We start from the raw sequence: 25879 nt of genomic DNA, 5'->3' as shown, positions 1-25879 counted from the left end.
GAAGGGTGTTCTCTGAATTATTCTCAGACTCTATGGATTTAACATTTTGCATTAAAGTGCTGCCATAAGCAAAGTCAAGACATGACTCTCAGGATTGATCACCCTGTCATATGGGTAAACTGATATCTCAGGTGTTGCCTTCACAGTTGTCTTCATTCCTCAGTGGCATGAGAGCAGACCCTGCCTTTTCTTGATTGCTAGAGTCTCCCATTGCAGCAGAACAGCCCTTCCCCTCTGCACAGGGTCTCCTTCATGTGGGGAGGAATTGACAGCAACCTAGGGTTGATTCTTACTGAGTCATGGATGGATTTCATGGGGTGACTGTTGGCCTCCATCGGGATTAAGAATGTAAATTGATGATAACTGCATGACTGACATCTAGTGGCTGTCGGCCAGCGGTGCCGTTCCCAGCCACGCTGCCTTTCTGTGCTGCCTTTCTGTGTCCTGTACGATAGTTTGTTGAAAGGGGAAAATCGCTTTCAGAGATGTTCTTTTCCGTATCTCTAGATATTAGTCAAGCAATAGGATTGAGAATTTTCTCTAAATTAAAATTAGTTCTTGATAAGGACAGAAACAATATATAGTGGAGTGCAAAAAAGACATCCCCAAACTTAGGTTTATTTTGTGGAAAAGAATGAAAATGTATTGACCTAATTGTAGAAGCTTGAAATACACAAATATCTCTGGGTCATCAGGGTCTCTATATTTTTTAACCTGCAGTTTATTTTCTGATATTCACTTAAGTGACTTGAGATACATTGAAGAAAGCTTGCTGTACTGGTTCTATTATAAAATGTCACTCGTGTTGCAGTGAAAGTGTTGAAACTGGGTTATCAGTGTCAGACTCAGGAATTTATTTTTACTTCTAGAAAATACTGTATTACAGTTAATAGACAAAAGAGTTGAGCAGGCCAATAAGGAACTTTTGGCCATAACATAATTTGGCAAAAAGTGTCAGGTTTATCATGCTGTTTGTAATTCAGACAATTAGGAAAATATAGCTCATCTAGTATAAGTTTTAAAATCTGATTGAGTTTCCTTGCCGAAGTCCTAACCCAGGCCTTTACATATGCCAGGCATTCACCTTTCTAGAGAGCCAAAGTCTGACATTAAGGATAATTTTCACTCAGGAATTATGAAACAAAAACAGTAGACAAGTCAACTTTGTTTTGAAGAATGCCATCTTAGTCAAAGTTGCCTTGATTGCCAGAAATAAGAAATTTTGTTTTGTTTTGGGCCACACCTGGCTGCGCTTAGGAGTTACCCCTGGCTCTGAGCTCAGAAATTACTTCTGGCAGGCTTGGGGGACTATTTGGGATGCCAGGGATTGAACCTGTCCTGGGTTGGCAGCATGCAAGGCAAACGTCCTATCACTGTGCTATCACTCTGGCCCCCAAATAAGAGATTTGTTAACCTGCAAACTTACATTTTTTTTTAAATGTAGTTTTCTTGCAGAATTATTTTTTGATCTTTTTGTTTTCTTTCTACTGTACATAGAATATCAAGCATAGTGGGAATTTTTGGAATTAAGAAAATACTTATTTAAACAACATGTTTTTTTTTTTTTTTGTTTTTTTGGGCCACACCCATTTGATGCTCAGGGGTTACTCCTGGCTAAGTGCTCAGAAATTGCCCCTGGCTTGGGGGGACCATATGGGACTCCAGGGGATCGAACCACGGTCCTTCCTTGGCTAGCGCTTGCAAGGCAGACAGCTTACCTCTAGCGCCACCTCACCAGCCCCAAACAACATGGTTTTTAAAAAGAGCATTTTGGTTGTTGTTATTTGGTTTACCTTTACTGTTATTTACAAACTATGATTTACTGTGCTGTTAATAATAGCTTCTGGTATATAGTGTCCCAACTCCTCATCCATCACCATTATCAGTGTCCCTTCACCAATGGTCCAAAGTTCTCTCCATTTACTCATTCTGCTGCTTTGCTAGAGTTATGTAAAGTTTTAGTTATTATAGGTTGGGTCAAATATTTTTTATAGCATTGACACTTATAATTTATTTTTGGAGGAATGGGCATACTTAGTGATGCTAAGGGTCCAATTTTGGTGGAAGGGCATATGCAGTGCCCTTTTCATCCACAGGCTGGGAGAGCACCTTAACCCTGTTCTATATTGGCTCTTATGGTTGCTTTATAAAAAAAATATTTTATTGAAACAATTGTGATCAATAGAATCCTTCATAGTTGAATTTGAATTATACAATGAGTCAGGGTCCTTTCCACCACCAGTGTAACTTCCCTCCACAAATGGCTCCAGGGGACATCCTACACCCTCACCCTTTGCCTGCCATTATAACAGGCTTTTTAAAATTTAGATAAAGTTTAGACTCCTTGATTCTATTATCATTGACTTTGGCTTGGATATTTAATTCTGTCCTTATTTATTTCCCCACCAATGCATCTGAAACCACTTGGCCTTTCTTCTTAGATTTATAGAAAAATGTGAGACAATGAGGTAAAATAAAGCAATTTGTGTCCCAAGGTTCTATCAAAAAGGTGGGAGTCCCTATTTAAAAGATAAAACATTAAAAAAAAAGTAGGGTGTGTGGCAGTTTTATTTTCATAGGCACAACAACAACAAAAAGGCATGTGGGGCAGGTCTTTTGTTTGTTTGCATAGGCACAGAAAAATATGAGGAAATAGAAAGGCAAAGCCTTTGGCCTAAAACCAGGGAGACCGTACCCTGAAGGATCCTGGCATAAGACCAACTGCTCCAAGCATACTAAATTGTCTAACCCCAAAGTCTTTTCTGTGGTTCCAGTAAAAGTTCTTCACAGTCATGATTGTCTTCATTAGGTTTCTGTTGTCAGAGATCCTGGTTTTTACAAGCACCTATGTTGAAGTCAGGGAGACACAAAGTGTCTTCTGGTTTCATCTCATTGTTAGGTGGTAATGCAGGGAACCCTGCCCTGAATGCAAGTTGTTGCTGTTATCAAGTTGTCATGGTGTCATATATAGCCATTCTGGAGCAAATAGATGCCAGGGCAGTATTAGGGCCATCCCTGGTAGAAGACAGATTCCTGGTTTTGGTGTAAAAATTCATGCTGTTTTCATAGATGGGATCTAAGGTTCGGGGTGAATGGCCAATGTCTGATTTTCTGGAGTCTAAGTCTAGTCACTATGACAAATGTTTAGAATTTAAGGCCCCACTTCAATATAAAACTTATGTGTTATCCCTATTAGTTAAGAAATTTTTTCCACACGTAAGGTTTCCCCATTTTAATGTTCTTATGCAAAAAGGAACAATGCTGCATGGTACTACTGGTGCTTATGAAGGTAAAAATAACAAGCCAATTCCAATAACCTAGTTCTAATATGAATGGAGAATAGGAGGGATTTATCTACTAGAATTTTCTATTAAATAGATCCAAAAAAAGGAGAGGGAAAAACTGCCACAACAATAGAAGATAGACGATAAGAAATTATACCTATTAAGGAAATATATCTAAAGAAATATTCGAGGGATATATACATGTTCCTTTAAGTCTTTTGAAATAGTCGGGGTGGGGGGATAAAATCTGGAGCACAGCTTCAGCCTGTGACATGGTCTTGTGGAGTCTGATAAATGGCTCCCAGTAGTCATGTTTCAGGAAATGTTCTCTAGCTTGGGGCTTCTCAGAAACCGAGTCTGGTAGCAAGCAACAGTCCATAGTGAAGGGAGGTGGAGGAAAAGGGGTTATGAAGAGCAACTCAACAGCAGCAGCAGTGGCAGCTTCTTCTCAGGTTGAGACAAGGCAGGCTGGGAATCTCTTTTTTTGGTTTTGGAGCTGGTTGGCAGCTGGTTGGGGTGGAGTGAACTTTCTTGTTTCTTAGGAGGGTAAAATGGGTTAAATGGGGGGGGGGTAATAGATCTAAGGTGAGAGAATGAAGTTCTCTAAAAGGATTTGTTAAGTGGTAAGAAGAGGGGGAGGAGGGGCAATATAAAACAGGAGGAAGGACAATAAACAACATAGAAGACATATATATTACAGATGGACATTAGGCTCTTTTGATTTGACACTTTCCTCACCTCTATACCACCAAAGAGATCATGCCCTGTGCCCTTATAGTGACTCCTGTTTGCCTCCTGTTTGCCTCCTTTACTCCCCTATCTCCCCAATTTTTTCCTTTGAATTTGAGCCAAGAGTTGTCCACATTTGATACCTTTCATTTCCCTTTCTTATGCCTTTTTATATTTTTTAACAACAGTATGTAAGAACATCCAGTATCTATCTGTCTTCCCTCTGACTCACTCTGCTTAAAATGGCAACTTTCAATTCCATCCAAGGACAGCAAACTACATGACTGCATCTCCTCTTACAGGTTTGTAAGTTTTCCATTGTGTAGAACATGGCATGGCTTCTTGATCTATTTCTCTGTGTTGGATACTTGGGTTGTTTCTTTATCTTAGCTATGTTGTACTGAGTGCTGAGAAGTGAGATCACTGTCCTTATTTGTTTTTGGAGGAATATAATATATTTTAAAAATGCTTTCGTTAGTGAAACTATATGACTGTGTAAATCACATTAAATGAGTCATGTTTACCCATGTAATATTATTTATAGTACATAATATGTAAATATTACTTACTTAATATTAAGTAATTTAATTTAAGTACTTAACACATTAATATTTTAGTGTGATTCATTAAATTTATTAGTGTAATTTCATAATGTAATTTATTAAATGTAAAGATTAAACTTAGATATGTAAGTTTAATGTATTAATATTAATTTAATAAATTTAAATTAATATTATTTTTTAAATACCTATTTATTTTGGTTTTGGGGCCTCGCCCAGTAACACTCAGGGGTTACTACTTACTATGCGCTCAGAAATCGCTCCTGGCTTGGGGGACCATATGGAACACCAGAGATCAAAATTGGGTCTGTCTGGAGTCAACATGCAAGGCAAACGTCCTACCACTTGTTATCGCTCCCACCTCAGAATACATCTTTATTTAAGCACCATGATTAGAAACATGTTTGTAATTGAGCTTTAGTTATAAAAAAGAGCACTAGCTTCACCAGTGCAACATTCTCACCACCAATACCCTCCATCTTCCTCCTCCTTCACCCCTTGCTTGTATTCGAGACAGGTATTCTATTTTTCTCACTCACTACTATTGTCATGATAGTTGTCAGTGTAGTTATTTCTCTAACTGAACTTACCACTTTTTGTGATAAGCTTCATATCGTGGGCTGACTTTCCAGCCCTCTATTAAATTAATATTTAATTGTGTGAATTATGTAAATATGTAACTATTAAATGAGAATGTAAATAAAAATTTATTAAATATTAAATATTTACTTAATATTGAGTAGTTTAATTTACTTCTGTCAAGTACTTAAATGTAATAGTATTTTATAATAAGAAAAAGTTTTTTTTCTTTACACTCAAGGCAGATGGCTCATACTTCCCTTTAGAACAGTTTGACTTTACTTCCGTTTCTTTCATTGTTCATGCTTACTAGAGGAATGGTCACACTAGAATTGCTCACGGTGGAAAATCTGTGGGTAGGTGTAAAGAAATCATAAAAGCTAAAGAATTTATACAAGTTACCTCACATTGGCTGGAAAGCAAAAGACAGAATGAGCTAAGAGTGCCTTTTATATGCATATGATATTGGCACTTTGTGGTGAGGTGACAAAGCTGATTATATTTAAACTAAACCTATAAAGCCAGGACAGGCCATTATTATTATTTTATAATGGTGGCACAATTTTCACGTTATAATTCAGTGTTACAGTTAAATTAGTGTTTGGGAGGTGGAGGCCATACCTGGTGGAGCTCAGAGGGCTGGGGAAACATCTCCTGCTGGGGATCAAACATAGGACTCTGCTGCAAACCAGACATCTCCAGACCCTTGAGTGATCTTTTTTTTTTTTTTTTTTTTTTCTGGGAAGTGAGTTTTAACAAATGAATATGACTGTACCATCTAGGCCCCATACCAAGATTAATTAGACTTTAATCTCCCCAGAGAATTTTCTGGAAGTTTCTCCTAGGCATATCCGACAGCCCCTTTCGTAATCTAACCTGGCTCATCCTGACAGTCTCTGTTTGTATTTCTTCCATTATTTATTGCCAATTCTAGGATTTAATATGAATGCAATGATAGTAATTAAAAAAACAAGTGTAGCATGTTATTCAGTTGAAATCATGTTCAGTTACATTTATTTGTTTAATTTGTGTTTTATTTTTTTCTTTCACTGCTTCCATATTTGAAAGCATCAATTCCTCTCTTGTTTATTCATACATTTTCTTTTTTCTTTTATGGTTTTGAGGACACACCTGGTTTTACTCAGGGCGTACTCCTGGCTCTGGGCACAGGATCACTCCTGATAGGTTCATGGGCTCTCAGGATATGTAGTGCTGTGGATGAAACTGGAATTGGCTGCTTGTAAGGTAAGCAAGTACCTTAATAGGGAGACAATTCTCTCAGCCATTTCTCTTGTAGCTACGTTATTGTTTTCTGATTTGTTCTTACTGTGTTTTTGGTTTTTGCCATTTTTCTTCTCAAGTATTTTTTATGTAGACTTTTATTAAGCTCATCAAAAATTATTTTTCTATTGAAAAATCATTTGTCCCAATGTCATACTGTTTTAATGATGATTTCTTTGTAGTCCAATTTAAAGTTGGGGAAAGAGATGCCTCCCATCTTCTTTTTCCTTAGGATTGCTTTAGCTATTTGTGGATATTTATTGTTCAAAGACACATGAAAAAATACTACTCATCACTAATCATAAGAGAGATGCAAATCAAAACAACAATGAGTTGCCCATCTCATGCCACAGAGACTGGCACACATCACAAAGAATAAGAATAATAAGTGCTGGTAGAGATGTGGTGTAAAAGTGAAATCTATGCAGCCATCAGGAGAGATGAAGTCATGAAATTTTCCAATACATGGATGTACATGGAATCTATTATGCTGAGTGAAGTAAGTCAGAGGGAGAGAGAAAGACGCAGAATGGTTTCACTCATCTATGGGCTTTAAGAAAAATGAAGGACATTTTTAACAGTATCTCAGAGACAAGAGAGATGAGGGCTGGTAGGTGCAGCTCAGGACATGCAGCTCATCACATAGAGTGATGAGTGCAGTTGCAGAGATGACTACACTGAAAACTATCATAAAATGTGAATGAATGAGGGAAGTAGAAAGCCTGTCTCGAGTACAGGTGTAGGGGGGTGGGGAGGAGGGAGATCTGGGAAATTGGTGGTGGGAATGTTGCACCGGTGAAGGGGGGTGCTCTTTACATGACTGTAATCATACAACTATAATCATGTTTGTAATCACGGTGTTTAAATAAAGATAAAAAAAAGTGAAATCTCATTCACTGCTGGTGAGAATGCTGTCTTTATGTAAAACAATATGGAGATTCCTCAAAAAACTGGAAATTGTGCTCCCATATGATCCAGCTATACTACTCTTAGGGATATATCCTAGGAACACAAAAACACAATACAAAAATGTCTTTTGCACACACATTCTTTGCAGCACTATTTACAATAGTCAGAATCTGGAAACAATCCAGATGTCTGACAATAGTTGAGTGACTAAAGAAACTGTGGTACATATACACAGGTACATGTACACAATCAAATACTATGCAGCCATCTGAAAAAATGAAGTCATGAAATTTTCCTAGACATTGATGGACATGAAAACTATTATGCTGAGTGAAATAGGACAGAGGAAGAGAGATAGGCACAGAATATCTCACTCATCTGTGGGATTTAAGAAAAATAAAAGACATTATTGTAGTAACACAAAGAAACAACAGAGATGAGGGTTGGAAGGACTGGCCCACGATATGAAGCTTACCACAAAGAGTGGTGAGTGTAGTTAGAGAAATAACTACACTAACAACTATCATGACAATGGTAGTGAGTGAGAGAAATAGAATGCCTGTCTTAAATACAAGCAGAAGCTTGGTGGGGGGAGCATTGGTGGTGGAAATGTTGCACTGGTGAAGGGCAGTGTTTATTTTTATAATTGAAACCCAAACTATAAACATGTTTGTAATCATGGTGCTTAAATAAAGATATCATTTAAAAAATCATTTGACATTTCTCAGTGTTATTTTCTTTTAAAATGTTTAAACATATTCATAATAATGAAAACTGACTGATCACAGTAACTCTATCAGTGTGGGGATCAATTTCTAGTGAAGGTTTCTCTTTCCTAGTATGGGATCTTTTCTTTCTTTCCTTCCTTCTTTCCTTCCTTCTTTCTTTCTTTCTTTCTTTCTTTTCTTTCTTTCTTTCTTTCTTTCTTTCTTTCTTTCTTTCTTTCTTTCTTTCTTTCTTTCTTTCTTTCTTTCTTTCTTTCTTTCTTTCTTTCTTTCTTTCTTTCTTTCTTTCTTTCTTTCTTTCTTTCTTTCTCTCTTTCTCTCTTTCTTTCTCTCTTTCTCTCTCTTTCTTTCTTTCTTTCTTTCTTTCTTTCTTTCTTTCTTTCTCTCTCTTTCTTTCTCTCTTTCTATGTCTCTTTCTCTCTTTCTTTCTCTCTTTCTCTCTTTCTTTCTTTCTTTCTTTCTTTCTTTCTTTCTTTCTTTCTTTCTTTCTTTCTTTCTTTCTTTCTTTCTTTCTTTCTTTCTTTCTTTCTTTCTTTCTTTCTTTCTTTCTTTCTTTCTTTCTTTCTTTCTTTCTTTCTTTCTTTCTTTCTTTCTTTCTTTCTTTCTTTCTTTCTTTCTTTCTTTCTTTTCTTTCTCTTTTTATATTGTACCTTGAAAGTATGTTGATTTTTTTAAAAGAAGAGCATGAGATTTTTGAGATTTATTTTTAACCATTATTAGGTAGAGTCTAGAGTAGTTTTAACCTGCTCACAGCAACTCCTATTCTGGGATTTCTGGAAATTTTCTTGAAAGCCTGAGCTAGTCAGTGAGATCTCCCAATCTACCTGCTCTCAGTCCTGTGCTGCCCAGTGTTTGTGGGCTTCTCACTAATTTCAGCTCCTGTTGATATTTTTCTCTTTGTCTTCACAAATTCATGCATTTTCTTCTTTGTAGGCCCCTTCCTTTCTAGAACTGGGCCCTTCACATGTCACCCACTTCTACCCTGCTTTGCCTTCTGCTGTCTTAGGTTAGCAAGATCACCCTGTGTGAGTTGGTCTCCTCCTCTTAGTGCTCCCAACTCAGAAGCCCAAGGACAGCATAGTGATTCTGGCTTCCCTCTGGTATTTTTTCTTTCTTACAGTCCCAGCCTGTGCTGCTGATGTCCAACATTGGAAAAAAAAAAGGCTTTCATAGATGTTGTCTTGTCTTGTAATTGTTTCTGACAGAAAGACTAGTCTGTTTCTACTTACTCCATCATGATGTCATGCAGAAATTCTCAGCCACTATTTTAAAAGATTAAGAAATTTCCAGGTCTTTAAGAATTTTGGTAATAATATGCTTCTATTTGTTTTGTTGCCTAATATACCCTTTGTATGGTTCATTTCAACTGCTAGTAGAAATAGGTAGACATTGGGTATACAAAGCTTTTTGCATTTCCAAAGTATAAGATGTTTGGAATTTTTAGATATAACTCCAGAAAGTGACAAAAATGGAAATTAAAGTTATTTTTTATGGGTGGGAGAAAGGTTTGGACAACACCCATGAGTGCTCAGGACTTAACTCCTGGTTCTGTGCTCAGGATGATATATGTTGCTGAGGATCCAACTAGGGTTAGCCACATGTAAAGCAAATGCTTTAACTCATTTTGTTTCTCTCTAGTCCTAGAAAGTGAAAAAAAACATTATATAAAGAAGTGTCAAGAAATATAAATATAAAGAAATTATATATAATGATGAATTATTTTACAAAAACTTCATTTTATATACTTCTTGGTATTTTACAGTTTTAAGACTTGTAGTTCATTAGAAAATGTTCAAAATATTTGTATTTTAATATTCTTTTTGTTTTATTGAACTAAATGTCTTGTGTCATTTAATAATTTTTAGGGATGCTTTTTCATACTGCAAAAACAGGTTGTCACAGTGAAAGAATCTTTTCCTATTATTAATTGTATTTTTTATACTTATTTTTTGAGAGGGGGGCATGCTTGGAGGTGCTCAGTACATATTGCTCTGCACTGAGGGCTGATCATGCCTGCCTGGGAGAACATATGGCATGTTAGAGATGGGGAGGTTGGCTGGGCAAGCAACCTATTCACTGTACTATCCTCTAGTTCCAAATTCCTTATACTTATTTTTTACTTATTTATTTTTTTGATTTTTGGTTTTTCGGTCACACCCGACAGCACTCAGGGGTTACTCCTGGCTCTACGCTCAGAAATTGCTCCTGAATACTTACCTGGCAGAGGAGATACCATGATCACGAAGGTGGTTTCCCTAGGGCAAGGCTCACCCATTGCACTCCGGGTGTGCTGACCCCTGCGATTTCCACAAGTGTGGGAAACTCGACTGCATAATTTGTGGTAGTGGGGGACTGCGTTCGCACTCTCTCCTGAAACAAAAAGAAAAAAAAAAAAAAAGAAGAAGAAATCACTCCTGGCAGGCTTGGGGGACCATATGGGATGCCGGAATTCAAACCACCATCCTTCTGCATGCAAGGCAAACACACTACCTCCATGCTATCTCTCCGGCTCTAAATTTAAACGTTTTTTTTTTTTTACTTATACTTATTTTTAAAATGAATTTATACTGTTTAACAAATAAAGGACAGATATTTACATCTGAAAAATGGGATTGAGAAGTAGGGCAGAAATTGGGATTTTTTTTTGCTATAAATTCCTTAGTACTATTTTATTTTTTGCCATATATATATATATATATATATATATATATATGACTGGTGAAAATTGAAAAAGATAAATATAAATGACACAACAACATATAGGACACTTAGTTTTGTATACAACAGACCTGGTTTGGTCCTCAGTGCTCCATGTGGTCCTCAATGTCTGCATGAAGAGCCAAGAGTAAGCCCTGATTACTAGTAGGTATGATATAAAAACAAAACAAAAGCAAAAAAAGAAAGAGAAAATAAAAATATTGGTGAGTGGGAAAAATAAAGAAACAGCTCTAGGTTTACTGTAGTACATACACAGATATCCAGTACATTCCCCATAGAATCTTGGCATCAGGACCAAAATGATGCTGTTCAGTGTGTGAAAATGTTCAGTGTGTGTTATAAATGATCACCATGGTTATAATAAATAAGATGAGGTGAAATAACAGTAAACATTTTATTTGAACTACTCTACCATCCTGATATATACTTGTATGGAATTCAAATTATTTCCTTTATTACTTAAATAGTATCTGTGACATGAAAGGTTTTGAGCTTTTTATGAAAGGCTTGAATCTGAGGATTACACTTAGTTGGTTTTGTCTTTCTTAGGAGTTGGGCACACCCAGTGGTGTTCAGGGGTTATTCCTGGATCTGCACTCAGGAATCACTCCTGATGGGCTCGGGGGACCATAGGGGTGACAATGTTTGAACCTGCGTTGGCCGTGTACAATGTTTAAACATCCTACCCATGGTACTATTGCTCCTGCCCCCATGGTTTTGTTTTGTTTTGTTTTAATTATATCTCACTTATAAGTGAGATTATCCAGGGTTTGTCTTTCTGTCTTTGATTTATTTTGCTTAGCATAATATTTTCCAGCCCCATTCTTGTTTCAAATGACAAGATTTTATCATTTCTCATAGCTGAGTATTGTGTCTATACCACAGCTTTTTACTCACTCAGCCAACTGCTGAGCAACTGGGTGTTTTCATATCTGCGCTTTTGTAATAGCCAGGCAGTGAACATCAGTGTGTATATAGCCTCTTAATTTAGTGCTTTTTCCCAATATTTTTTCCTAATTGAAACCTAGAGTAAAATGTTGTATTTTATTATGTCTATTTTGAATATCATGAACACCCCCATAATGATTTCCATAGAGGCTAAATCAGGTCACTTTCCTGTTGACCATGAAAACACATGGAGAACACAGCCCTCCCAACACTTGCCATTTCTCATTTCTGGGATCTATAGAGACCTTTTGATATGTGTGAGTTAATATCTTGTTGTGTTTTTGACTTGCATTTCTTTGTGTGTGTGTGTGTGTGTGTGTGTGTGTGTGTGTGTTGTTTTTGGGTCACACCCAGCAGTGCTCAGGGGTTACTCCTGGCTTCATGCTCAGAAATTGCTTCTGGCAGGCACGGGGGACCATATGGGATGCCAGGATTCGAACCGATGACCTTCTGCATGAAAGGCAAACGCCTTACCTCCATGCTATCTCTCCGGCCCCTGACTTGCATTTCTTGATATTAAGTGAAGGTGAGCTTTTTTTTTTTCTTCACATGCATGCTGTTCAATTATGTCTTTGGAGAAGTGTCTTAAAATAACTGCATTGTTCAGGTAGGAAATCAAATCAGTATCATTTAATGTGAAGTAAGTATTGAAAAGGAATCATGATGGGATATTTTTAAACGTTGGGTTGCTTTGTTTTAGTGAGAATGTGCCTCTTGTCACTTCTGCCATGACTTTCCTCCTTTGTTTAGTTCTATGGCTACCTGGTGTATAGAGTTTAGTTTGGAGAATGGAATGTAGTCAGAGATTTTTGAAGGATGGGAGAGTCAGCACAGATGATAATTCAGTTGAACATACTAGCATGAACAGAAACATTCTCAAGAATCTGGAGTATGTTTGATGAAGAGTTGGAAAGCCTGGAGCCTAAGCATACCCTAGAGTAGAGCCAAAGAATGTGGCTTTATGATCATTGACCAAGTATAGATTGTACCTGGCAGTGGGGCAGATCTCTGTTCTCAGTTCTGATCTTCAAGAACTGACAGTATATTGGGGACACCAATATAGACAAATCTTCAAACAATTTTTTAAAATCAAAGCAATTAAACTTAGATGAATAATTACATAAAATCATTTACTCAATCAATTAAAGAGGTTTGCTATTAATTGTAAGTTTCTTTACCATTCTTTCTTTTTGTGTTTGTTTTTTTGAGTCACACCCAGCAGCGCTCAGGGGTTACTCCTGGCTCTATGCTCAGAAATTGCTCCTGGCAGGCTCGGGGGACCATATGGGATGCCGGGATTTAAACCACCATCCGTCTGCATGCAAGGCAAATGCCCTACCTCCATGCTATCTCTCCGGCCCCCACCATTCTTATAATATTAGTGAGTTCCTGCATAAATCTTAGCTTTAAGATCAGGACATTGGGGCCAGAAGACAGAGCATCAGTTAGTACATGCAGACCAGGCCTGGGTGGATTCTTAGCACCATATGGTCCTCTGAACATTGTAGGGTGCAGTACTTGAGCCTTCCAGCAATGGGTGATCCCTGGCACTCCAAGTCTGAACAGTATCACATCCTCAGTACTGTGTATTGAACTTCTGACCCAGTTGGTCAAGAATTGCTATGTGGCCCACAGGGCTTCAGAAGCACTAGTTGGAAACTCACCAAAAACTCACCTGCCAAAAACATTACTTTAAACTATAAATACTTAACTTAGTATCAGGATTATTCTTCAAAGCTTCTAACAGATATTATCTTTTAAATATTTCAAAATGTAAACACAAATAGTTTATCCTGAATCTTAATACAAACATATTAGTTCTATGAACATTTTTTATGTCATAGCTATAGTTATTTCCAGCTCTTCCCAGATACTTACTTGCAAGCAGATTTTTTTTTATAGTAGGTGAGCCATGGTTGTTATGTTAACCTTGCCTAAAGATTACATGGTTTGGGTGCATTGAATGTTTCTGAATCTGGGAAATGCATTTGAGAACAGTCCTGACTACTAATCTGAGTGAGAATAAGCATAAAGGGAGGCAATTTTGACTATGAATGAAAGAAACTCTATCCTACAGCTGTAGGATGAGATTTTTTTTTTTTTTTTTTGGTTTTTGGGCCACATCCGGTGATGCTCAGGGGTTACTCCTGGTTATGCACTCAGAAATCGATCCTGGCTGGGGGACCATATGGGACACTGGGGGGTCGAACCAAGGTCTGTCTTGGGTCAGCTGCATGCAAGGCAAATACGCTACCTCTGCTCCACCGCTCTGGCCCCTATAGAAGGAGATTTCTTTTGTAAATCACATGCCCTGTACTTATCTGTTACTTAGCATTTCCTGACATGCTACCATTTTAATCGTTTAATCCAGAGACTGCTTGATTGAATTGTTTTTGTCTCATTTTTATTTTGTGCTTCTAGGAACCAAATGCAGTGTCCCACATATGTAAAGTCTATGTCTTACTTCTTGAGACACAGCCCCTATTGTATAATTATTTTTTTCTTTAATTTTTTTATTCATTAAAATTCTGTGGTTTACAGTACTATGAACAATGGTTTCTTATACACATAGTCTATGAAAAGCAATCTGGAGATGTGTTAAAAATAGGAATAGAAATACAAAATTTTCTAATTCTTTTATTTCTGATCATTGGCTATAGCTATAGTTACAAGTCCTAACAATGGCCTTGTTGAAATATGGAATATGTAGTGGAATATGTAGAGTGCTGGGAGTATAAAAAAAGAAAGCTTTCTTCTTTTCTAAATAGAATGCTTTTCTTTTCTTTCTTTGAACCATTTGGAATGGGAACTTTGAATATAACACATTTATTTTTGGGGGAGGAGGGGTTGGGCCAGATTTAGATCTGGCTCACGTCTTTCTTATGGCTCAGCACTCAGGAATTATTCCTGATGGTTCTTGGGGGGCCATATGGAACATGGAATGGAACCCAGGTAAGCTACATGTAAAGCTAGTGTCCTACCTACTGTATTATTGCTCTGTTCTGGCCTCTTAAAAGCTATTCTTATATTTTACTGTTTTTCCCAGAAAAATGCCGAGCTTTATGAGAAATTACATCTATAAATTGAAGATTTCCTGCATTGACTTGTGAGGTTGCAGTCATTTTCCATCTAGTGTTTGGAACAGATTCTTGTTTCATTAAGGATGGGAGTGGGGAGAGTTTGATTCTCTCTCTCTCTCTCTCTCTCTCTCTCTCTCTCTCTCTCTCTCTCTCTCTCTCTCTCTCTCTCTCTCTCTTCCATCAGAAGATGAATGTTGCTCTTGAAGATGTTTGAGTATCCCAACTCCTCTGTAATACAAGAAATTATTATATTAAATTTATGGAATTCAGGAGTCAGGATTGTTTCTCCAAATGTCCCTGAAGACATAGAAGACATTGCATTGGACAATTGAACAATTGGAACAGGAAAACTTTATTAGTATTATCATGGTAATTTTTAAAGATATTTTGGAAAACTTCTTCAAACTGTACCTTTTAAAACTTATTCTCTTTGGTTTATGAAAATACAGTTCCTAGACTTCAAATTTAAGAGTTTCTTTTCTCTTCACCTCTGCTTTGGCTCCCAGTGACGAATGAATGAAAAGTTCTGGGGAAAACTGCTATGATTTCCAAGTCAGATAATGTAGAGGATGTGGACATAAGTTGTATCTTATATTTTTTAAATTTGTAGGGTGATTATGGAGGTTTTTGGGCCACACCCGGCAGTGCTCGGGGCTTACTCCTGGCTATCTGCTCAGAAATAGCTCCTCTCAGGCACGGGGCACCATATGGAATGCCGGGATTTGAACCAACCACCTTAGGTCCTGGGTCGGCTGCTTGCAAGGCAAACACCGTTGTGCTATCTTTCCAGCCCCAGGTTTTTTTCCCCTCTGAACTCAAATATAACAAGCCACACTTCCCAAGAATCTGCTGATGAGGAAACTCTTATCCTGAGAAGCAGTTAGATTGAGATATGCCAATTTTTTTGAGAAACTAAGCAAATCAGTTAAAATTTATGCCAAGCTCTCAAGAATTTATTATCAAATTAATGTTATGTTACCTATTAAAATGCTATCTCTAGGAATGGGAAAGTGAATGAAAAAAAAACTCAAAATCAAAATAAACGTTGGGTTTGCCATTCATATTCCCTAAAAGCAGAAAGGAACATAAAGTAGATTTATTCCCGTTTTCTGTTCCACCAATCAACGCAGAACATAATCCTTGATTGATTGTGTTCCTACTAGTTGCTTATTACTAGTTATTTATTACTAGTGAGTGATTAAAATCAGCATGATGAGAAATATCTTAGATGCTTCTAAGTTCTTTTAGTTTCACAGTTCTCTGAAGTTAAATATTCATACTAACATACTTTTAGAATATTTAAGAGGTCCTCTTCTGAACTCATGGATTCTCTTCACTTATGTCTGAATCCTGTACTTTCCTAAATTTGAACTGTCCTTTCTCTGTTTCTTATCTCTGACAATTTATTTTATTATTTTGGTAGGGTCCAGGGTCAAAGGATGGAGACCACACAATTGGAGTAAAGCTAAACAAAACTTTATTCTGTCAGACTTAAGCCCCATACTGCCTGGTTAGGGCCATCTCCCAGAAAAGATCACTAATCAGATTATATAGGGAGGAGCTATAGAAAGATTCTAGCTTCTGATGATCTTTAAAATGATTGGCTGTTGTTTAGAGTACCTTACTACTGCTCCCTTGTGTCTTTTTCATATAGGCAACCTGTTATGGCCAGGTAGCTTGGGATGGTGTTAATGGAAACAGGCTTGAGAAAGAGAAGCTGAATATGTGGTGCTTATAAAATGGCATCCCTCTTTGTTCAGAACCCAGGACCCCACAATTTAAATTTCCTGGGGAAAAACTTTAAATGATCTTCAGATTAAGTGCTACCTTAAAGACATGAGATTCAGTGCCAATGTTTGTTTTACTTTTAATTAAAAAAATTTTTTTTGAGTATCTCCAAAAAACAGCCAAGTTAGAGAACACATGATACTAAACTCTATGGAATTACAATGGTAGATTCTTATGTTGGCACTTAGAAATGGAACTGTAAATGTAACCTTTTAAATGAGTTTGTTGTAAAAGGTTTCTTGGGGCTCTAAATATTGTCCTCAAAATTTATCTAGATAAGCCCTAATTAGAGCTTTAGATTGAGTTTTAGACTCAATTTGAACTTTATTAATTTATTAAGTAAGTTTGAGTCATTTGAGCAAATGAACTCAGAGATACCATTGTAGATATATGGGTCATAGATACAGTCTAAATTCTTTCCCTATTGAAGAACAACTCTCTTGAAGATTTTTAAAAGACTTGTCTTTATGGTATGTGTTTTATTTTGAATCAAGATGAACAGAAACCCTACTGGTTTCTAAGAAACCTTCCCACTACCTTAACTTCTTAGAAAAATGAATAGTGGGGTTATTACCTAAAATAAAAACTTTTATCATAAATGATATCTTTATTAGTGAAAATATTGTGGTAGGTCAAACATCTTGTTACAGTGCATTTGATCTTCATCACATATAGCCATCCACTCTCTATCCAACCTATTTCTTTTAACATATCATTTTGGTTCATTGATTTTTTTTCACTTTTATATTGGCTCATTGATTTTGGCATCTACAATCATGTTGATTTTCCACACATATATAATTTAATTCAGTCTTTCTTTTTCTCATTATATTGCTTGTTGTTAATTTATTAGTTCAACCAGTCCAAGAAGAATTCAAAGGACTAAGTAACAATTGCCTCACCACCTCTATATTTAGACTTAACATGCTTTCTCCTATTCAGATAAGTGAAGAAATTTGTGAGAAGGGACAATATAAGACAGAGCTATTGAAATTGCAGGAATTCCATATGCCTAAAAAGACGGGAGTGATGTTTTCTCAATTAAGAAGACAATTAAGAGTTTAAAGGAGCTATAAAAAGAAGATTGTTGTTACATCAATTAGAGTAGATTCACAATCAGCAGTTTTATCTGATTATGTCTTTTAAGATATTTGCGGATAGACCAGAAGTTCATGTTCTCAAAGCGATAGTGAGATGATCTACCAGTATACATAGAGGCTGGCATGCATAGTGGGTTTAGGGGTTAAGATCAAGAGGTATAGATTTAGACTTAGGTTCAAATCCTGACTTCACTCTGCAGAATGGTAAGCTTGCTGTGCCTCATTTTCCCTGAAATTTCCTGTGAAATTTGATAATAAACCAACAGCTTTCATGGGGCTGTTGTCAGAATTCAGTACACATGGAATGCTCAGAAAAACTCCTTGTCAATGATTACTGACAACATGTATACTTCTCAATTTTATTTTCATTCTCATTCTATGATAAAACGTGGACAAACAGGGACCAACAGAAGTCTCCAACCATCTTGTTCTCATATCAGTTAATATTGCTTTCTGCCAATAGGTTTATCACTGTATAAACCTATCAGGACATATTACCCAGAAGAGCTTTGAATGACTTTCTTGGTTTGCTAGAGACTTTATTATAATCTATGGAAAATTTGAATTAGACACTTGTAGGCAAGTCTCAGATTAAAATAATTTTATACTAAAGGTAAAGTGTTCCTCCTATATATTAGATGTATCTATTAAATGACAATGCATCTAGTATTTAGAGTAAGTCTTTTTTTTTTTTTTTTTTTTTGGTTTTTGGGCCACACCCGTTTGACACTCAGGGGTTACTCCTGGCTATGCACTCAGAAATTGCTCCTGGCTTGGGGGGACCATATGGGACACTGGGGGATCGAACCGTGGTCCGTCCACTTGCAAGGCAGACACCTTACCTCTAGCGCCACCTTCCCGGCCCCAGTCTTTTTAAAAAAAATTTTGGGGGGCTACACCCAGTGATGCTCAGGGGTTACTCCTGGCTATGTACTCAGAAATTGCTCATGGTTTGGGGGACCATATGGGATGCTGGGGAATTGAACCACGGACCATCCTAGGTTAGCCGCATTCAAGGCAAACTCCCTACTGCTTGCGCCACTGCTCTGGCCTCTAGAGTAAGTCTTTTATAATGAAATTCTATTAAAAATATTTCAGACAGGAAACATTTTTAAAGGTATCTATTCAAGTTATCTATTTTGCAGGTGAATCTTATGTGATGTTAAAATAATTTAATTTTACAACTCTTTTGGGTATGAACTATATAATAAATTCAATTTATGCCTTGAAATAGTAATTATCTGTTTTAATAATAAGTCTATAATTTGAAGCCACCAAAGAATTGATTAAGAGTACAATTAAGAGTACAATTTTTTTTGGTATGCCAATTTGTCACCTTGAAAACATGTGATGTTTATACAGTTTCAAAGATACATATGATTTAGTTAGTGTCCAGAGACCGCCACATGAGTTGTTAATTTCATATGGTCCACAACAGACATCTCTGAATGTTTGCAGAGTTTATAGGAGATTGGTTACAAATGTAATTATACTAGTCATTTCTCAGACATGACACCAGTTTCAAATTAAAAACTGACAGGCCTCACCTGCTCCTGGGTTCACCCACAGGTCACCTTCTTGTCACTTTGGCTCTCCCCCCATTAAAATGACATCTATGTTCATAAAGGGGCTGCGAGGGGCTGTGAGTTGTTAGAATTGTTGAGGAATAGAAATAAGGTGTCATCTCCCCAGAAAATGTAGTGTTCAGCTTTGGCCTTTGAGGGGACAAGAGGCCAGCAATAGCCCACTGTTTTTTCACATACAAAAGTAGGGATCCTAAGGGTCACCTATTTCTCCTAATGCTACCCCTGACAAACCACCGTCAACAAATGTGTCTACATCAATTAGAGAAAAGCAGCCAAAATAAATAGCAATGAAAAATATAAAATAGTTCCAGGTTTTGAGTTGGCTTGGATGTGACTCAGTGGTAGAGCACATGCCCTTGCATGTGTGAGGCCCTGGGTTCAGTCCCTGGCAATGACAAAAAAAGAAAAAATATCCAGGTTTTGTGATTTTTGCCTAAGAAGAAGGTTTGTGTTGTTTATTTTTTCCACCTAAAAGTGCAAGAACTACAATTAGATCAATACAAATTTAAACTAACCCTCCCAAAAGTGGTTGGATTAGCCATACACAACATTTGTCTAGAATAATTTGCCACATGTTAACTGTAATACTTGCACGAAGCATTATAATATATCACTTTCTTTCCAAGAACTAGAAAATGTTTGATATTTCTCATTTGAGTCTGCTAGATAAAGATTTAAGACAAAGAAAGATGACTTTAAGAGAGATCTGGATGATAAACTATCTGAAATAGTTTTTATTTTAAAGATACCAAAGTTCCTTTAGTACTTTAGATAGTGCAGTGAGCAGCACTGAATAAATGCATGTTGATAGTAATAAGGAAATGTAATGTACAGTGGAGATAATATTTGAACAAGTCACAGGTCTAAAAACCGATCATTCTTTAATTCTGACTACAAAACATTATTTTTACTATATTCTACATCAAAGAACCATTTTTCAAAGCACTTAAAACATATGAACATTTTCTAGCTAGATTTCTCCTTAGGGCATGAGAAGATCAAAGTTCTCCTCCCTTCCTGTGTGCCCAGAACTAGAGCTGCCAAGGAGCCACTCTCAGTGGCAGTGTGGGCTGACTATACTGCCAGGCTCCATAGGAGTAAAAGAGTAGGAGGAGGTTAAGGGCCAAGTAGAAGATCAGTATCCCTACTTCACCACACACCCAGGTAAATCCCTAAACTCTCTTTACCATATTTAGAGCACACATGGATAGAAGGTCATTCTCATGTGGTGGCCAGGGAAACTGCTACCGAAGCCAGACTACCTGGATGTGATGTACACTTTATGATTTGTTAGATTTTGAGTCCATTGAGTTTCTAGAACAAAAATACTAGACCTATTGGAACATTGTATGACTGAAACTCAATCATGAACAACTTCATAACAAGTTCATAATTGAGTCTCACAGTGACTTAATTAAACAAATTATAAAACAACAACAACAACAACAACAACAACAGATTCCTCCAGATCAGTTTCAGAGGCTGGGATGTGTTAAGATCAAGACATCCCATATTTACTCTGGTTTGTAGCTCAGTGTGAATGACAAACCTGTTTTACAGAAGGTGTATTGTGTATGGTAGAAGAGTGTGAGAATTCTTTGGACTTCTTTATTTCTCCTACCTCATCCCCATTTTTATTTAACCTCACCCAATGATGCTCATGGCTTACTCCTAGCTCTGCATTCAGAGATCACTCTTGGTGGGCTCAGGAGATCATAATGGATGCTGGGGATTTAACTCAGCTTGGCATGTATGGTTATATACTATAATTGCAATTGGTCAAAAATTTTAGGATAATACATTTACTTCTAAACTTTATTTTCTTGAAATATGTTGAGAAGTGAATGGCACAAAACATTTAAGATGTTACAATTTCAAGGAATGACTTAATGGGTTTTTTTGAATGGAAGGTGTTTTTTTTTAAATAAAATTTTTATTAAAGCTCCATGATTACAAACATGTTTGTAGTTGGGTTTCAGTCATCGAAAAGAACACCCCTCCTTCAGCAGTGCAACATTTCCACGACCAATGTCTCCCATCTTGATGGTTTTGACCACTGTCCTGTGAGATAAATTTTATATCTTACTGTTTATTGTCTAGATTTTTTGTTTTGTTTTGTTTGTCTTGGGGCCATCCCCAGAGATGCTCAGGAATTATTCCTGGTGGAGCTCAGGGAACCATATGGGATGTCAGAAATTGAACCCAGGTCAGCCACATGCAAGACAAATATCCTACCTTTTATACTATTGCTCCAACCTCTATTACTGCTTTTTAACATTAATAGAAAGTGGAGATGATTCTTGTCATTAGCATTTGCAATATTATTACTTAATTTTGGATACTCTGAATTATCTGACTCCAGCCTATTTATTCTTTGCAAAGACTGAGTTGAAACTCTTTTTTTTTTTTTTTTTTTTGGTTTTTGGGCCACACCCAGTGGTGCTCAGGGGTTACTCCTGGCTGTCTGCTCCGAAATAGCTCCTGGCAGGCACGGGGGACCATATGGGACACCGGGATTCTAACCAACCACCTTAGGTCCTGGATCGGCTGCTTGTAAGGCAAACGCAGCTGTGCTATCTCTCCGGGCCCTGAGTTGAAACTCTTTAGTTCTCATATAGCTTATGGTCAGGAACCCAACTGCTGAACTATACAAGAAGTGGCATTTTTCATTCTATTTTTGGTCTTCTTATTATCTTTCTAATATTTTGAATCTTTTATTCAAATCCTAATTGAATATTTTGTATATACTTGCCTAGTATTATTTGTAAGCAGAAAACATAGTATGTACATATTTATTGACTGAATCATTAAGTAGAGAGATGTATTTTTTATAGATATATTTTAACTATTAGCTCTTTTTTTTTCATTAATCAGGGTTACTTTGTAAAGAAAATCAGAACAGAGTTAGAAAAGTATTTCTTTCTTTTATAGTTCAGGAGATGATATCATTGCCTTTTCATCTGCTATGTAACATATTCATTAATCACTAAATATTTGTACCTAGTGCGTGGGCCAATAATTCTAACAAATATAGGTTTACATATATATATATGTATAAGTATGCATAGAATGGCCCCATACACCATGGGATGAACATTTATAGTAGAAAACTCGTTCAGCTTTAATATAGTCTTGTATTTCTTTTTTATATTAATATATTTATTTAAAAACCTTGATTACAAATATTATTGTAGTTGGGTTTCAGTAATGTAAAGAACACATCCCTTCACCGGTGCAACATTCCCATCACCAATGTCCCAAATCTCCCTCTTCCCTCCCCCTCCCCCTCCCCCACCTATACTCTAGACAGGCTTTCCACTTCCCTCATTCATTTACATTGTTATGATAGTTCTCAGTGTAGTTTTTTCTCTATCTGCACTCACCACTCTTTGTTGTGAGCTTCATGTCGTGAGCTGGACCTTCCAGCCTTCCTCTCTTTGTCTCTGAGGATTATTGCAAAGATGTCTTTTATTTTTCTTAAAACACATAGATGAGTGAGACTATTCTGTGTCTATCTCTCTCCCTCTGACTTATTTCACTCAGCATAGTAGATGCCATGTACATCCATGTACAGGAAAATTTCATGACTTCATCTCTCCTGACAGCTGCATAATATTCTATTGTGTATATGTACCACAGTTTCTTTAGCCATTCATCTGTTAAAGGGCATCTTGGTTGTTTTCAGAGTCTTGGTATTGTAAATAGTGCAGCAATGAATATAGGTTTGAGGAAGGGATTTTTGTATTGTATTTTTGTGTTCCTAGGGTATATTCCTAGGAGTTGTATAGCTGGATTGTATGAGGACTCAATTTCCATTTTTTGAGGAATCTCCATATTGTTTTCCATAAAGGTTGGACTAGACGGCATTCCTACCAGCAGTGAATAAGAGTTCCTTTCTTTCCACATCCCTGCCAGCACTGCATGTTCTCATTCTTTGTGATGTGTACCAATCTCTGTGGTGTAAGGTGGTACCTCATAGTTGTTTTGATTTGCATCTCCCTGATGATTAATGATGTGAAGCATTTTTTTTAGTGTGCCTTTTGGCCATCTGTATTTCTTTCTTTCTTTTTTTTTTTTGTGGTTTTTGGGTCACACCCGGCAGTGCTCAGGGGTTACTCCTGGCTTCATGCTCAGAAATTGCTCCTGGCAGGCACGGGTCGAACCAATGACCTTCTGCATGAAAGGCAAACCCCTTACCTCCTTGCTATCTCTCCGGCCCTGGCCATCTGTATTTCTTCTTTATCAAAGTGTCTGTTCATTTCTTCTCTCCATTTTTTTTGATAGGATTAGATGTGTTTTGTTTTTTGTTTTTTTTTGTTTGTAAAATTCTATCAGTGCCTTGTATATTTTGGATACTAGCCCCTTATCTGATGGGTATTGGGTGAATAGTTTCTCTCACTCAGTGGGTGGCTCTTGTATTCTGGGCACTATTTCATTTGAGGTGCAGAAGCTTCTCAGTTCAATATATTCCCATCTGTATAGTCTTGTATTTCATCTCATTTTCCCTCCCTTCTTCTTCCCTCACTTCCCTTCCTTTCTTTTTCCTTCTTTTCTCTCTCTCTCTTTCAATTCCCTTCCCATCCCTTCACTTCTCATCTCTTCTTTTGCATGCTCAATGATACTCATGGCTTACTCCTGGCTCTGTGCTCAGGCATTCTTCCAGTGCTGGGAGACCATATGTATTACCAGGAATTAAACTGTATGCAAGGCTAGTACCTGAACCTTTGTACTGTCAGCTCTCATTTTGTGTTTCTAGCACATTAAATGTGAATCATCTTTAACTCATATATACTATTATTAAAATAATTTAAAATAATATTAGTGATCCCCTTGAAAAACTCTGGAATGTGAAATCCAAACAAAAATTATGGTCCCTTCTTTAAAAAATTCATAAAATCTATCCTATGCACATAACTAGTTGATTCATTCCAAGAGAAATAAAAAATAGAGGCTGAAACATTTGAAAGAAATGTAACTACAAACATATATAGGAAGGGGAGTAGTTTTTCTTCCTCTATCAATATACTGTAAAGGTTTCTTGGAAAGATTAAGTTTGAGAAAGCTAAGACAAGTAGAAAATCACAAATAAATGTTTGTCAAGGGATGAGCTATGAAAGTTCTAAAAGCCTAACTAGGCTTGATTGACAGCTTACAGCCTGCATGCTAAATCCAGCCTACCATCTGTTTTTCTGCAGCTTGAGAACTAGGAATGGGTTTCACATTTTTTAATTGTTGAAAAAAATTTCAAAAGAATGATATTTTGTTTCATGTGAAAATTAGACATAATTTAAATTTTAGCATCTCTAAAGTTTTATAGAACACAGCACACATTCATTTACATATGATCTGTGACAAAATGGATTAGTTACAGCAGAAAAGATGTTAGGTACAATAAAAAAAAGTATCACCCATAAAGCCTGAACTATTTACTATTTGGCCCTCTGTAGTAAGACTTCTCTGCCCTCTAACTTAATGTTCAGTGTTTAAGTCATAGATAGGAAATATAATTAGACACATAATATAGCATGCTTGTGGAAATCATTTCCCTCCTACGCCCAGATTCTGAAAAATATCTGAAGCTCTAAAATAGTTGAAGCTACACCTTGCATTTGTCTTCAGCTTCAGTCCAGCCACTTTCATGAAACAGTGTTTGCTATAACAAGGTAATGGCACTTGTCCCGACTCAAATCCAAAGTCTTATTAATGCTTATGATACTCACATTTATTTTGGTCTAATGGCATCATTAGTATTTCTCTAATTTTCTCAGCTATCCTATTATCACATTGAGGAACAGGCATAAATGTAATTTGTCTCATTTCCCTTTATCATTTAAAATAGTTTTTTGGTCCAAATTATTGCTCAGAATTTACTGGATTAATGTCAATGGCCTGATTAAAAACAGCAATTTGAAAGAAAATTTATTCTTAGGAAGTTACTTTAAAGCTGCACCTTCGAAATGGTGAGACCTAGATTAAAATATTAAATGCAAGTCATATCTAGATTAAAATATCATTTTTAGTCTACCAGCTTTCTTTTCGATACAGTGACAACTGATTAAACTTTGGCTTACAGAATGTTTTCTTTCCATTGCCTATTTTGATTTGGGGGCCACACCTAATGGAGCCTGAGAGCTATTTCTGACTTCAGGTTTACTTCTGGTGGTTATTAGGGTGCCAAGAGACACTAGTAGACCCAGCACTTTTCACATGCAAAACATGTGAAACGCCTATTTAGCTTCAGCTACATCCATGACCTCATCTTTTTTCACTTATTTTCTAAATGAATTTTCTCTTGGTGTATATAAGAAACTGGTGACTTTCATTTTTGTTTTCATTGAAAGGAAAGAAAAAATTCTCTTCTTTGTTTATCTTCACTTTTTTAAACGATAAGTCAGTTTAGCATTTTAAAATATGTTGCCTGTAGCTTTTTCTTCATCTTTTCTATCACATCAATCAAGAAAAATATATTTTATGTGAAGAGCAATTTTATATTTCATTTTTGTCACTTCTTTTATGTATCCTCTGGGCATTCTTTCTTATTGTTCCCATTTTTGTTGCCTGAAGTATTTCCTATGCACTTTCTCTAGGCTAA

General features: G+C 36.6%; 1 non-coding gene across 1 annotated transcript; it reads left to right on the top strand.

The window, feature by feature from the left end:
* Positions 1-10276: 10276 nt before the first annotated feature.
* LOC126004658 (U1 spliceosomal RNA) lies at positions 10277-10440 on the top strand. Its single transcript, XR_007493924.1, has one exon. It is a non-coding gene; the product is annotated as a U1 spliceosomal RNA (small nuclear RNA).
* Positions 10441-25879: the final 15439 nt, after the last annotated feature.

The sequence above is a fragment of the Suncus etruscus genome, chromosome 3, assembly GCF_024139225.1.
Source record: "Suncus etruscus isolate mSunEtr1 chromosome 3, mSunEtr1.pri.cur, whole genome shotgun sequence".
NCBI lineage: Eukaryota > Metazoa > Chordata > Mammalia > Eulipotyphla > Soricidae > Suncus > Suncus etruscus.
This window is presented reverse-complemented; position numbering and strand designations above follow the sequence as displayed.